Genomic DNA, 14,220 nt, shown 5'->3' with positions numbered 1-14,220 from the left:
TATAGTGCAGGGTGAGCTGTACATCTGACAAACTGAGCTGCAGCATAATCAATAAACTTAATTACCTATCACAGCCTGCCCACGTAGTACACAATTTTAATTCAATTATAACTCCCCAAAAATGATACATAGCAGAGCAGATATATTTATCACTGAGGTCTAAATCAGCTGTGCGTGTCAAGGCTGACACTTAAAAATGAAGACGTTTATAGTTTCTGGAGCCCAAAGAAACCCACATAAAAAAAAGCACATTCTTTTCTCCTCAAAATAACTAAAAATGATCTGTCACTGATGGAGGATTCTCTGCCCAGAAAATGAGTCCAGAACCACAGCACGTAGCACATTGCCTCCCCAGAGCCCTGAGCATAAAAATCGACCTTCCCACATACACACAGCGGTGGGGGAAATTGCAGAATCATCTCCAGTGAAGCAGCCAACAGACTCCCCCCCGCCTCCAGCTCCCCAGCCTCCAGGATGCAGCGAGTGGGGAAGATGCCTCCTAACCCAATGGGGCCAGAAATGATCCCCGGGCTGCCTAGAACAATATTAAAAACCAGAAACCTTGATCACAGCTGTCCCAAGTGCAAAAACTCTCCACGTGTGTCCTCACCTGAGAGTTTCCTGTTTTTCATCTTTAGGGATCTCGTTCATCTGTGCATCTGCCCCTGCAGGTAAGCAGGTTTCAACAGCTGCCCCAGTTTCTAATGTTCCTGTAGCCCTTACTGTGAGGTGGGATTTAATCTGTCCCTTCTCTTTTCTCTCCCTGCCTTTCTCTCACCAACATCAGGAACAGCTTTTCCCATCTCCTGCATGACTTGGGATGTGGGCAGGGGGGGTGGGTTAAGTGCTCTTGCTCTAAATATGTCTTTCCTATGACAAATACACCGGATGTTAAAAATGACTAGCTAGCAAGGAACATAAAGCTAATAGAAGAAAAATGAATCAGGAACAACAGCCAGGGGATTCGCCGCACAACTTAAAAACCAATGGGGCGTCCTGGTCACCGAGGCAAGTCCTTAGCCATTGTAGGCACCATGTCCCATAATCACATTCACAAATGCATTCATGGCCTGTTCATACCCTTTTGTTCTTGTGCAAGTGCTGTCCTTCAGCCTAACAGCTGTTTTCCTTCCCTGGTGTCTACCCCCAATATGTTTATAGGCAGCAATCAGATCCTTTGTTTTGCTAGCTTTAACAAGGCGAGCTCCTCCTCCCTCCTCTGAGTGAGGCTGCCTGTTCCCTGTAGCACGTCCCTGGGTCTGTTCCAGTTGATTTTGTCTTCTGTGGATGTGGGATGCAAGGTTGGCGTGGATGGACCGAGGTCTTACTGGTGCCTTCTACACCAGCATGAATCTTTTCCTTTCCCTTGTGAAAAATACCTGGACTCTGAACTGCTTTGACTGTTTGTTTTTTTTGCAACAGCACTAGGTGGTTGCAATCACCGTTAAGTCAGGTTTGACAGACATCAGCCCGTGCCATGTTTCCAGGCTGTTTCCATCCCAAGCCCTGCTTATGTCCTTCCAGAGGCTGGTTGTCTGAGACAGAGCCTTGTAAGGATGGGCCCAGGCCCAAATTAAAAAATTCACCTTGCTTCTTTCTTCACCCTTAGGCAAAGCCTATTTTAAAATCCATTTGGGGCCTCTGGTCTGGAATTGGATCTCATTTGCCGTTTCCAGTTGTGTCTGTCTAATGCCAGTGACTGTGATGCTGGATGTGCAGGAGCCTGCAGGCATCCTGGAAGGAGCCACGGCCACCCCACAGCGGTGGGAATCCAGCAGGATCTCTCCAATTGGAATAGACTTTTGTTCCTAGCATCTTAAACCGAAGCTATTCTTATCATAGAGTCATAGAATGGTTAGAATTGGAAGAAACCTTAAAGATCATCAAGTTTCAACCCCCCTGCCATGGGCAGGGATGCCTCCCACTAGACCTCTTCATCCAGGTCCTACTCCCACAGGCTTGCTGAGGTTCATGCAGCCCTGTTCCTCCATCTGTCTCTCTGGAGAAGTGCCTTTCCTACATGGGACAGCTGTATGTTGCTTTTTCCTTCTCCTGCTCCTGAGGTGGCTGTGGGAACGGGGGAATCCCACCAGCCGTTTCAGCTGGAAGCCTCTGGGTAAGGCTTCGGAGAAATTCAGTCCAACGTGCCAGGAGCTGGGACAACCAAAGGTCCCCTGAATAAATGAAGCCAAGAAAGGCTCATTCCCTACAGCCTCTGTCTCTCCAGGACAGAGGTGCCAAACACCTGCCCCGTTGGCTCACTGTGCCAGGGCGCTTTATGTGCCTTTATAAATTGGCCTTATCTTCATCAAGGAAAAAGACTGTACTCCTGCTATGTGTCAGCTGTGGCTGCGGCTATCAAGACAGTTGGTAGAATTAAAACAAGCCACTAGGGCAAGATATAATTTTCTCCTTCCCCATTCTGTTAATTTTGACACATAAACAGGCAGGAAAGCTACAGATTGTCTTGGCTTCGTTAGGGTTCTGCCTCAGCAGTACGAGGCAGAGTGGCTGATGTAAGCAAACAGCACACCTTTCTCTCCCTTGCAAACCTTCTGCTTCTGCAAAATCTGAACTGTCATTAAAAGAAAAAAAAAGGAAAAAAAAATAAAAGAAAAAAAGAGTTTCCAGCCCCTTTTGATTACAAATTAACCCCCAAATGTGAGCAGAGCGTGACTGATGCTGAGCAGGCTTCCTGCCGCTCCTGGCAGCCTGAGACAATGGCTCAGAGATGTGTGAAATCTGCTGCCCTCGTTAATGCACCGGCGACGCTGGCGCGGACGCTGGGCGATAACCCCGAGCCTGACAGCACTATAATGTCGGGGAGGAGGGTGTCAAAGAGGAACTGGAGGCCTCTGGCACCGGGGGAATCCTCGCAGGGGAGGGAAGGCAAAGGGGCGAAAGAGAGCAGGGGTAGGTGTCTGAGGGATGGGCATTGCCACCTCTTCTCTCCCCCGGCTCCCCTGGGGGCTGTCCATCCGGAGGGGCTGTCCTGTCTGGTTACACGTGGTCACTGAAGGAGACCTAGTGCTAACAATCACTTATTACGTGGTTGCCCTGTTATTTTGCCTGCTCCCCGCTCCCCCATTCCTCCCACACCAGCAGGACACAGCTCCACCTCCAAGGTTAGGCTAAAGATTGATATTTATGGAATACCCTTTATCCAAAAACCTTCTGAAAGTGCACCTGGGGGCTCAGATTCAAGGTCTTCCCCATTCTTTGTTACCCAGGACCACTATGCTGGGTGCAGACTAAGATCTGGAGACAGTCACAATCCGTTCTAGACACTCTAGGAGACAGAAGAAGTAAGACAGAGCAGACAGGGAAACCCAGAGAAGGTTTCTATGTTGCCATTTCTTTCATTTATTCATCTTTCACCTGTGGCAGGTAGCAAGGAAGGAGATGAAATCTGGAGGAAGATCTCACTGGTGATGGAAGAAGTGTGTGTGGGAAAATCCTTCCCTGTGCCACACACTGCCCCAAAAGAGGTACAAGGAAAGGAAATGAAAGGGGCAAGAAGCACTTTGAGGAGTCTGTAGGAATTGGAGGAAAGTGAGAAAAAGGGATGTGATTACTGCTGTGTTTGGAAAGATTTTGTGCTTGGACAATGTCAGAAAGACTTAAACAGAATGAGAGAAACTAGCAGAAAGAGGATAAGAGAAGCGCACAGAGCAGGGTGAAGGTCTAGGAAATGCATTTTGTCAGAAGGATTTTGGATGGCAGGTTATATGGCAGAGAGGCTGGAGAATGTAAGAGACAGCAGTGTGAAGCCTGGGATGAACAGTCTGAGATACACTAGAGCCAGAGGTGGCTGGAGGTGTCTCCCAGTTGATTTTGGACAGGAAGATGCAGAATCTGAGCAACTGCAGAAAAATAAATATGCTGGATGTGTGATGGGGTAGGGAAGAGTCAGATCTACCCATGGACTAACAGTCTGGTAGCAGATGAAATGGCTGGGAGACATTAACCAGGCTTAAAAGAATTAATGTGAAGAGACTTCTGCAAATAAAACTAACCTGGCACTTCTGCTTTCAGATGCAATGATATATTTACGGTGATTACGGTGGATGAGCAATGAATGTTCAGTTTTTATATTTTGTCTCCTGACATCTATTCTGATTTGCAAATGATAGACCAGCGCTCTACTGATTACAGGATTATATGACTAACTTCCAGCAGAAAAAGAGAAATCTGTCTTTTTTTTTATGCTTGAGATGGAAGCAAAGTCATCAGCACTGAAGATTTGGCATCAGGGCTCTAGTTTATTTTCAGCTGAATATTGAGAATTCTGGGCAAACTCAGCACAGTCCATCACATTCAGATCTTTTCATGTGAGACTTTGCAAGACTCATGGCACTGATGGAATAGAGGAGAATGTGGGAATTATTAATGCCAACAGAATTATGTAGTGCTTCGTACCTACCTTCCGGGAGTAGTAGGAAACATTGCTGACATGCAGTACAGTTTTATTTATTTTTTTCACCACTCAATCTGTTTCCAAATCGCATGAATCCCACTTGTTAAGGCTGAGATGCGAGGCAAGATGATCTGGGGAGCGAAGGGGGAGGGATCTGCCTGTGTGCAGATATTCTGCATAAGATGTGTCCCACTGTGATGTCCTATGTGAGTTCTCATCCCAGGCGGGACTAGCATCTGCTGCTTCGTTTGATGTGTCTGTATCCTGTCCCAGAAGGATGTGCATCAGCTGGAAATCCTCTGGAGGTCCTAAGGACAGCTCTACCCCTGCCTCTGATCCTGCATAGCCCTCACCCAGTCACCTGACTTTCCTTTTACTTTTCCCTAAAATTACTCTTAATAACATTTTGAACCTGGGGGCTGTGCTGTGGGGCTAAACTGGATGATACTGGGAATATATGCTGTGATCATGACAAAAAAAGAGCTCCTGGGTGTGCTGTGGGGTCTGTGTTCCCCAGTTAGGGTTGGACGCAGGACGACAGCATCGGGCTTTTAGCCAGAAAAAGGGGTCTGTCTGGGTAACACAGACAGTCCCAAGAGCATGGGGTGAACGGACTGGGCACCAGTGGGAATGTAAGGCAGGGGCTGGGGGTCAGAGCAGAAGGGGGAGCTGTCAGCCTTCCCAGTCCTTCTGGATAAATCGGCGCCGAATATTCATCGCCTTCAGGAGCCCAGTGGTGGTGATCAGGGTTTGTGCAGTTCCTGGAGAACTAAATGTTCCAGGTAAGTGCTATTATTAGGTGTCCTGCAAGCAGAGGAGCAGAACAAGCAAGCAGCTAGCTTTGTAACCTACGGATACTGAATTTGAAAAGTCAGGAAGGACAGAAACGAGAGGGACTGGGAAAAGGAGATGCTCTTGCTGCACACACAGAAGCTGCCCTGACAAAGACATGCATATAGAATGGGCAGAGACACAGACTAACAGCAAGGTTTGAGCTTCGGCTTAAGTGATTTGACTTTTGAATCTGCAGAGAGCAGCCGTGCAGAAAGAGAAATGCTGTGGGATGCCACAGAGCTGGCTCTTTTCCACCTGGGGAAAAAGTCACACCTAGGAAATCAGAAAAGGTGGATGGGTGGCCATGAACAAGGAGGGAGTCGTTCTTCACTGTTTCTTGTAACATAGGACTGACGCTTCCCCTAAAACAAGCAGGCAGTGGATCTAACACTCACTGTGCCCGTCTGTTTTATCACCCAGCGCATTGCTAACTCACTGAATAGCCTTTAATAGCCATCACATTTAATATGAGATGATCCAGGTACAATCTACTGTGGAAGGGGATGAAGCGCAGCTCCCTGGAGCCTGGAAACCTTTGTCCGTGGAGGGAACCCTCCGTGTGTGCCCTGTTTTGTATTCATAACAGACGTTTTGCAGGATGAGCCCTGGTGTTCACCCCCAGAGTGTGTCAGAGTGAGAATGGGTGAGGATGGCGAGGCGGAGCAAGCCATTCTTCTGGGCTTTTGGGGACCACCGCTCCCACATGCTTCGAAGCAGCTCCTCTGATGCTCTACGCTCACATCAGATGTTGGCAGAGCTGGACCTAACCCAGGGCCACCTCCTCCCACGCTGCCCATCCATCCTCAGTCTGCGTGTGTCACTGCGGAGAATCTGGCAGGAAGATTTGGGGTGAGACTGAGGGAGGTTACTTCCCTGCCTGGAAGACAGCTCGGGAAAAAATAAGACAGAGTAAAGGATCCAGATATCCTCTGCCCAACGTCTGCCCTGCAGTGGCAAGCTCAGTTCCACGTGTGGTCCTGAGTTTGGATCAGTTTGGTCCTAAGTGGTCCCTAAATATCCTCTGCCCTCATCTCCTGAGCTGACTGGTGGGGAATGTAGCTCCGGCATAAGCCACTGGTTAAACCAGAGGTAGGATTTGGCCCCAGAGGAGCCCAGCTTGACGAGTGTGCCCCAAATGGGGATAGCCCACAAGGACCTGGAGAAATTAAAGAACGGATCCCCTCCCCCTGGCGAGCCTCATACAGCTGCTGCTGCCTGCTCAGCTGCTGCTGGGGCTGCAGGCAGCAATGCCCATGGGAGCTGGGGACAGGGAGGGGATGCTGTCCCCATCCCCAGCTCTGAGGATGGCTAGCATGGCCCACGAGCATGGAGTCCAGCGTGCCACGCTGCTGTGGCTTGTATGCCAAAACAGGACATGGAGGCAGAGGTGCGAGGCTCCCCTGCAGCTTACAAGCTCACCCACCAGCCTGAGAGCTGATGTCAACAGCAGGGAGCCCAATCTCAATGCCTCCTCAAGCTTAAGGAGGGGGGTACCCCAAAAAGGTGCTGTAGGAGCACCCAACAAAGCAAAAATACCCGGTCTCTAACCCCAAAATGCAACATCCTCCCTGTCCCCAGTCTCGGGGCTGTACACGCACAAAGCCGAGCAGAGATCCCCATCTTCTTCCTGCTCTCGGGAAGCTTCCCTGGGGACTGACTAAGCCTAATGGCAGAGAGCAATAATTACTACTGCTTAATCAGGACTGTTTTAGGATAAGTTCTATTTAATGAGGATCCATTTTGCACGTAGCAGGTAATTAAAGGACGCTTAAACGGGGAAAAAAAAAGGTGTGAGATTCTGCACGTGGCTTCCTGGAGGGACAGCGCAAAACCAGGCAAAGGGCGCATATTTTGCCGAGTGTTTCCCTCAGTACCTGGAAGGATGAAAAATGCACAAGCCACACCACTGCCTCTTCCCCACCGTGTGTGTGTGTGTGTGCACACGTACGCGTGCGCAGCCGCCGCAGAGAGCTGCCCCCGGGCTCTGCAGGAGACCTCACGCCTCACTTGGCACCGAGCGAGCGGCGAAAGGCAGCCCAGTGACCAGAAAAACCTGCCGCCCACCCTCTGCGTACTCCAGGGAATCACAGAGGGATGAAATAACTGTGAACCGAGGGATTATCTCACTACACAGGACAAACGGAGGAAAAAAGAAAAGCCATTTCCAGTTTCATTATCCTTAATATCCCATTTACCCTTGTGCTTTCCTATGCTTCTCTGCCTTTTTCTTTGCGTTTTCTCCCCAGCATAGGGTGTGCGATGCTTTGAGTTTGGAGGAGGAAGGCAATCTGGCTTTTGGACAGGCCTCCAAGCCTTGTGTGCACAGCATGGCATCTCTGAAGAAAAAAAAAATCCCCTTCCTCGCTGACACCAACAGCGGTAGCTACTGACGGAGGAAGGGGAAAACTTCAGGGAAGGCAGTGGTTTAAATGATGCGTAAATGAAAATGACACATTCAGATTTCACTCACCCTTGGAGCCCCCTCCTCCTCTCCTGGCACTGTCCTCCTGAGCTTTCCATATCTCTGGAGGCAGCACTTTGAAACCGCAAAAATAGCTGTGTGGGAATGGGGAATGGCTCAAGTAATTTCAGTTCCTCTCAGCTCGCACTCCTCAGCAATCCCAGAGGCTTCCGCCCCCCACCAGCAGCAAATACCTCTGGAGGGCAGATCATATCAGCTGTATCTTAGGCGTTTGTAGCTGAGGGAAATGACCAAGATGACCAAGACCTCTGGAAGTGAACTGTTTCTCTCTGTCAAGACGATGAGGGAATGAGAATGACCAGTTTAGATTAGACACCCAGAGAGATTTTCATCTCGCCGAACTTTAAAAGCCTTTATCATAACAACAACAGTCTGGAGTCTCTTTATAAGTTGATGGAGAAAAAGCCGCTTCTACATGTGATTTGCTGGATCTCTTTTAGACATATTTTTTTTAGGATGAGATGTGCTTACGCATCAGAAGTGCCTGTTTCTCCTCGTTGCCTATAAAGGAGTCAGTATGACTAGCTCAGCTGTTGACGTGTGCACTGTAGGAATCTAAATTTGGGCAGATGAATCCCATTTCCAACTTTCAGACTGCTGAAGTTAGGTAACATGAATTCCACTGTGGGCATGTGCTAAATATTTGAATAGATGCTATTTTTTAATTCGCCCTCTCCTTGCAAGACGACCACATCAGTAGGGTTATCTGTGGGAAGAGGAAGCAGCGTGTGTCATTAAAACCAGAAGACATCCAAATTCTGTACTTTATTCTGGCACAGATTACCATGTGAGCTACAGCATATTCCTTAATCCCTCTGGTTTTTGAGATTTACCACTGTTCGATTTTCAAACATTTTTTTACAATTTAATTCCTGAACATGTAGACAACACTTTTTAGCACTTCACTGATCTGTTTTTCCCTCGTAACATTTTTATGTGAACATATAATTTTGTGTCCACATTCATAACATTTTGAGTGTTTCGGCTTTTTTTTTCCCCCTCCTCTGGGAACTGCTATGCATTTCTTTCATAAATCTGAACTCTCAAGCCTGAAGAATTACACTAGTCTTTAATATCCGAGCAGTGCTCCTCCACATTTGCTGGTTGTGAGAAGACTATTTCATATTTTCTCTCCCTTCTAATTTTCTTATTTTCGTTGAGTCTTCAGTTCTTTGCTGATGTGTAGGGCAGTATGTTCTGTTCCAGAAGAAGACTTGGGAACAAATGCCTGCCAGAGAAAAGGCTTTTATAATCTATTGTGTGTGTGCCATTGTGCTACTGGGTAGTTTGACACCTATTTCTGCTTGGCTCAGTTTCTTCTAGGAAAGTTTATTTCACTTTGGAGACTTGGGAGAGAAGCGTGGAGGGCAACTACTGCTTTCAAAGATACAAACACTCACCCTTTGTCCCATAAGGCAACAAATGTGACAAGGATTTTGTTGTTAGTGGTAAACGTTGATTAAAAAATCAAAGGGTGAGGCTTAAAATCCACCAGAAAAGGTGCTCTGCTTGTCATCATTCTGCCTAAGAGCCTATAAATTTTAAACGGGGGGCAAACATCTCTGCAAGCACCAGCAGGATGTTCTCCACCTCCGAACAAAGGAGCAGGGAAGCACTAACAGCTCCCTGAGGAGCTCACGCCTCGCAGAGCAGCCCAAGGAGCGGTGGTGGCCACAGGGAGGGAGGGCACCGGGGCATCTTGCCGAGGTGACTGCCGGATGGCTTGGAGAGCATCTGAAGGTCTCACCACAGCCTTTGAAATGAACAGGCGTATTTTTTCTAAAGAATGCACACGAAAGAGCCACAAACATGGAGAAAGTGTAGAACGCGCACCCACAAAGACTAAATTTAAAAGATGTGCTTAGCAGGGAACACATGCATAGCATATGGATGCAGCTGACGGAAGAGCTGTTGGACTCCATTCAAGATACCACTCACATAGCAGATGAACCGTCATAAATTTAAGCTACACATGTCACATCCTTACTGCTAAGGTTCCCTTTAGTCATGTGTGAATGCAGTTTTAGTCGTCGGATCCCGGCTGGCGAGCTAACTCAGTCGCTCTCGGAGCGTGGTGGGCAGGACAGACGACGTGGAGAGATCCTCAGCTGTTCCTTACCTCTGGCGAGTTATTAGCCCGTGGGCTTTATGCAGCCCCTACCTTGGCATTTGTTAGTCCCGGCACTCGTCACCTCACGGGTGTTTCGTGCCATCCTCCGGCTCTTCAGCTGCTCGCTGACTGACGGGCCAACTCCTTTAACATTTGCTTGGCTACATTTTCTCGTATTAAGATAAGCTCCTTGAGCTGATTAAAAGCCTTCCAAGATTATATCGTTGCCAAGCCTTCTACGCACACGCACACGCGCACAAAGACAATCATTCTGAACAGGAAGACAAATAATAAAACCGATTCTGGATCTCTCCAGTTAGGACGCTAGTAGCAAAATCTCTGTCCTCCGGCCAATTTTCTATATTGCTGAGCCAATACACCTTTCTGATTGATATATAAGAATGCCAGGTTATTATTCTTCAGCGATTACTTTCTGCCATCAAAGTCTTTTAATCCAAAATATCATACGCTGACAAAACTGGTAGAACAGGTAAACATTTGCGAGGCAAAAAAATCAGACCTTCCACTTCCATGCAGCACTGGAGCTGTAAGAGATTCCTCGCAGCTGCTGGCAAGGAATTAAAGTTTTAGATTTGCACTGTCCTTTTGGAACCTAATTTTATAAGCAGCTGCCGGCAGTCCATTAATTTGAATCCAAGATGCCCTCTGAGTTAGACTAGTGCTAAAGAAAGCATTCGTTTCCATTTCGAAATGTGCTTTATCACATTCCTGCTGCCCGTTTGCATATCTGTTTGGCTCAAGGCAATAGCAGCATGGTATTTAAGCACCAATTACATTTTGGTAATCCACACAATATTTTAACTGGGAGAGGAAGACCGAATGACCTTAAACCTTGTTAGGATAAGAAAAAGCCCCAGACTTGAGCATTCACTGGAAGGATTTTTAGGGAAGTCTTGCATATTTCTCGGTAGTGAAGCTTTTTAACATTATGCCTAACACTCAGATTTTGTGGATGTACAAAAACTGGAATGAAATTTTCTGGATTTTCAGGTTTCTTTTTCTCTAATGGGTCTAAATTAAATTAAAATACAGACACATTCTCTCTTTCTTTAAAGTCAGATTTAAGCAGAATATTTGTCACTGATGAATCTATATTATGGCAGCAGCCGGTGACACCACTCTGTGACACCGCTCTGTGACGGCAGTTTCTTTCAGATTTGGGGCTGTATGGTAGAAACACAGATGCAGAGGCAGTCATATGATTTGGGGCTGTATGGTAGAAACACAGATGCAGAGGCATCTGTGATATGATTTAGAGGATAACCTGCTGTTTGATGACACTGTAGCTGGTGCAGGATTTGGAGGTTTCTTTGGTGGCAGATTTTGTGCTGACTATTGTTATTGACTTGTGGCAAAGAGGTAATGAAGAGAAATGGCACAAATGTGGAAGTAAGCTGGAATGGAAAGCATGGGAAAGAAAAATTATTACAAGCCAACTAAGAACAGCAGCATTTTGGTTTTTTTAAAGACATTTTGCAGAGGTGAATATTAGTATCTCTGTGAATTTGGAGATTTTCTCCAAATCTAAAATGTATCATGGGAAGAAGATGCATCTTTAGGACAGAAAAGTAGCCTGATGGGCAGAAGAGTCTGGAACCATTCTGCAAGAAATGGCATGATCAGTGTCATCATTTATTCATCTAAATAGAAATGGTGAAGCTAAGAAATGAAAGGCCCTAAATACAGAGGAGTGAATTTTTCACTAAGCCATGGAATGCACTGGAAGAGCAGTGGGTTGTGGCTAGAGATAACTGAAAAATGACCTGAGAAGTTAATATTTTAAATTAATTTCAAGGAGCTAAAATTGCTGAAACCTAAGGCAATGAGAGAAGAATTGTCAATGGCAAAAGAAATTGAGCTTCTGGACAAGTATTATAAGGATGAAAAGGCCAAAATATAGTGGTGATGTTGGAGGACTAAGTCAAAGGTAACATATCTGTGATACTGGAGAAAGATGGGAAGAAGGCACAGTTTCATGTAGAGGAAAAACAAGCATCAGTTCAGTCATCCTGAGTTTAAGATTACTGCTATGTGGTAAAGTCAGTCAGAAAAAAAATTAAAGGTGTGGTTTTCATCAGAGTCTGGATTTGCAAAGCTCACCTGAAATTTCTCAGCCCAAAGTGGATAAGGTGGAACAAGACTTGAGAAGGTCAGGTCCTTGTTAGACTCTTGTAAACCACCAGAAGTACAAGGGGACCACGACAAAGTGAAGGAAAGCTGAGAATCGGCAAAGAACCCTGTCACAAAACCCTCAAAGTGAACAGGGCTTGAAAAGCAAAATGGCAGCAAAGTTTGAAAAGCAAAGGGGTAGAAGATGTAGTAACATGCTATGGCATTGCATTGGTCCAGATCTAGCTAGTCACAAAGCTTGTTCTTGCATCATACGTATAGAAACTCTGCATCTCAATAATTTTTACTTTAAATTAAATTGACCAAGATGTGGCTATGTAAGTTTCATAATGTCTCCATATGCCTGGAACGTTTGACTTCCGAGCCCTTAAAAAGAAGAAAACATCCTGTATTAAATTTCCCAGGCAGCCAAAATGCTCTGCATTTTTTCCCTGTAGTTTAAATTTAAAATTATGTATCTAAATTTACATATTCAAAAACTTAATCTGAAACCTGTTTGGAATTTGGATGTCTCTTTTTATCACATTTCATTTAATTGCAGCTACTTCTCGAATTGAGGCATCACCCCTGCAGCTACTGGATGTCAAAGGACAAAAAAAAATAAATTGCTTGAAAGAAAACTGAAGCCACATTTCTATTCTGCATTTGAGCTGCTGACATTTTCTAGATAGCACCAAGAGATGTCAGAATACTGGCTGTTAAAGCAGTCTATGTTTGGAGCCTATTAAGTTGAATTCTGAGAGTGAAGGGAAATGTGAAGACTTCTGGAAGGACTGACATACACCATTACTTGCTTTATTTCAATTTTATAGGAGGAAAAAAAGGAGGTTTTTTTCCTACTTTGTTGCCCAAGAGTTCCTCTTAAAATGTGGCAGGTCACTGACATCCTGCAATTTCACTCTAATTCCTCTGCATATTCAAAGGCTCCACAATACAGCTCCCGCCCTTCTGATGAGGAAGGGCTGAGAGGAACCCCCACCAGAACTTCTTACTCTCTCATTGCTGTCTGAGGCCACTGCTGACCCATCCTCCTGTTTGGCACCGACAATTCTGCTTCTTTAATGCTCTCACATTATATTGCTCAAGAGGTCTGGGTTGCCTCTTCTTGTTGAAAAAGCCGTAGCTCCACCCAGGACTTTAGAGTTACACCAGGGTAAAGGCATCTGGAAGGAGGAGGGGGGCTCTGATTGTCTTGCTCAGATAACTTGTATGTCATGTAAAGCAACTAGAACGATCTTGGTCTTGCTTCCTAAGCACGCTCTTGTCTTCTCACGGAACAGTCGTATACTTAGGGAGGAAATTGGTTTCCTGTCAGTTGAATTCTCCCTGGAGCTCCTCAGCATGCACAGGCAGTCTGGCAGGACATTCCTCCAGAGACCACATTCCCCCTCTGCTCTGCCCTGGTGAGGCCCCATCTGGAGCACTGTGTCCAGTTCTGGGCTCCCCAGTTCAAGAGGACTGGGAACTGCTGGAGAGGGTACAGCAGAGGGCTACAGAGATGATGAGGGGCCTGGAGCATCTCTCTGATGAGGAAAGGCTGAGGGACTTGGGTCTTTTTAGTCTGGAGAAGAGAAGGCTGAGGGGGGATCTGATCAAGGACTATAAATACTTAAAGGGTGGGTGTCAGGAGGAAGGGGCCAGTCATTTTTCAGTGGTGCCCAGGGACAGGACAAGAGGAAATGGGCACAAACTTGAGCATAAGAATTTCCACCTAAACATGAGGAGGAACTTCTTTCCTGTGAGGGTGGCAGAGCCCTGGAAGAGGCTGCCCAGAGAGGTGGTGGAGTCTCCTTATCTGGAGACATTCAAAACCCACCCAGACACATTCCTGTGCAACCTGCTCTGGGTGGACCTGCTTTGGATCTTCAGAGGTCCCTTCCAACCCCATATCATTCTGTGATTCTGTGACTCTTCCCAAGACCCAACAATTAACAGCTTGTACCGATGAGCTAGGCAGGAAAATAACAGGCCTCCTTCTCCTCTCAGACTGGAATCATGCAGGGGATAGATTACAAAACTTAGTTCACTTCAGAGGCACAAAAGTAATGCAAATGAAGAATGAGGCCCACATAATTTTAAGCTTTTAACTTTTAGTCTGAAGGAAAAAGACCACCTTGAAAACACCAATAGATACTGCACAGGAGATAAGAGAAAAATATGTAAACATCCCAACCCGTACTGAAGGCCCTGCAGAAGGAGAAAATATTGCTCAGAAAACTGAGATGA

The sequence above is a fragment of the Calidris pugnax genome, unplaced genomic scaffold, assembly GCF_001431845.1.
Source record: "Calidris pugnax isolate Ruff unplaced genomic scaffold, ASM143184v1 scaffold219, whole genome shotgun sequence".
Classification (NCBI taxonomy): Eukaryota; Metazoa; Chordata; class Aves; order Charadriiformes; family Scolopacidae; genus Calidris; species Calidris pugnax.
This window is presented reverse-complemented; position numbering follows the sequence as displayed.